Source organism: Vigna unguiculata, chromosome 11 (genome assembly GCF_037176805.1).
Source record: "Vigna unguiculata cultivar grain cowpea cultivar isolate G323 ecotype 2 chromosome 11, ASM3717680v1, whole genome shotgun sequence".
Lineage (NCBI taxonomy): Eukaryota > Viridiplantae > Streptophyta > Magnoliopsida > Fabales > Fabaceae > Vigna > Vigna unguiculata.
The window spans coordinates 11,627,969-11,629,395 of NC_140802.1; the positions used below are offsets into that span (position 1 = coordinate 11,627,969).

A 1,427-nucleotide genomic window follows, 5' to 3' on the forward strand; every position below is an offset into this window, starting at 1 on the left:
ATTTGATCGAGTCATCCCTGACCTAAATTTAGCGATATTCAGTTGAGTCAAACTTGGATGAAATTTGTTCATATTCAACCGAGTCGGTTCTAACCAAAATTTTTCCGTATTCAGTCCAGTCATCCCCAACCGACGAATTCATTAAAGTCATCCTTGACTGAAATTTGGCCGAGTAGGCCTTGAAAGAAATTTTGGCCATATTCGGTCGAGTCGGCTCTAGCTGAAATTTGGCCGTATTAGGCTAAGTTTGCTAAAAAAATTTGGCCGGATTTTAAAAAAAAATCCAAACTTGTTTTGCTGAAAAAAATGGATTTGGATAAAAAATCTAATCCAATTATATGGATGTAAAATGGATGTGAATTGGATCATTAAAAATTCAATCCATGATCACCCCTAGTTTTTGCAATAGGAAATATTACACATATTGAAAACTTTCTTAACAATTAATGTGGAAGCATGGCCAAGCCATGAGTGCTAGAGTTTGAAAGAAGATAATAGTTGTATCATGAAGTGATAAAGAAATAGTTAAAAATATAAAGGTTTTTGGATAACAAATATAAATTTTGTTTAACATAAAGTATTATTTCACTCATACTAATAAAACAGAGTCAAGTGTTTGTAGTCCAACGGTTAGGATAATTGCCTTCCAAGCAATAGACCCGGGTTCGACTCCCGGCAAACGCAATTTAAGATATAGGTTATGATTTTAAGTTTTATCCTTCTTCTATAGTAGTATAAAGCATTATCCATTTTTCCTTATCACTCCTAGATTGAGCATAACATATAATTCTACACATACATGGGTTAGTTAGCCTTTTCATAATTTTTGTTCTGGTGTAGTAAAATTTATGTCATGTTAAGTCAATTTATGCACTACATTATTTTGACTATGCTCACGCATGAACCATTCACAAAGATTTTTCTATTTTCCATATCAATTTCAATTCATCATCCCATTAGGTTCCATGTTCTGTATTATGCATCATTCCTGCAGATCATAATTTAGTGTTTCCACCATGCATTTTAAATTAGTTTTAGTTTATGTAATTCTGAAATTTCTTGATTTTATTTTATTTCCCCCTTTGCATTATTTTTATATTATCTTTAGCAAGGTTAAATTGTAGAAAATAAACTTAATACGCACCATTTCCTTGGATTTGACCCGAGTCCTCATTCCTTTACTACATTAGGGAGGAACTCCGTTTTGTTGACCTTTAATAGGACTAGAGGCGAGTTTAACAGTGAGACATCAAACTGATGTCTTTAGGTCTTAGTGACCCAAACATGGGCCCAAGATTACATTAGTGTACTTCCAAATCAATAAATGAATGTTGATAAATCAATGAAACAGTAATCATGAATAAGAACAACAAAGTGAAATCTAATCCCAACACCCCTTTTTTTATCTGGGTCACATTTCTATCTTT

General features: G+C 32.7%; 1 non-coding gene across 1 annotated transcript; it reads left to right on the forward strand.

Annotated features, from left to right (window-relative positions):
• The first annotated feature begins 612 nt into the window (after window positions 1-612).
• TRNAG-UCC (transfer RNA glycine (anticodon UCC)) lies at window positions 613-684 on the forward strand. The gene has a single exon. It is a non-coding gene; the product is annotated as a tRNA-Gly (tRNA).
• Window positions 685-1,427: the final 743 nt, after the last annotated feature.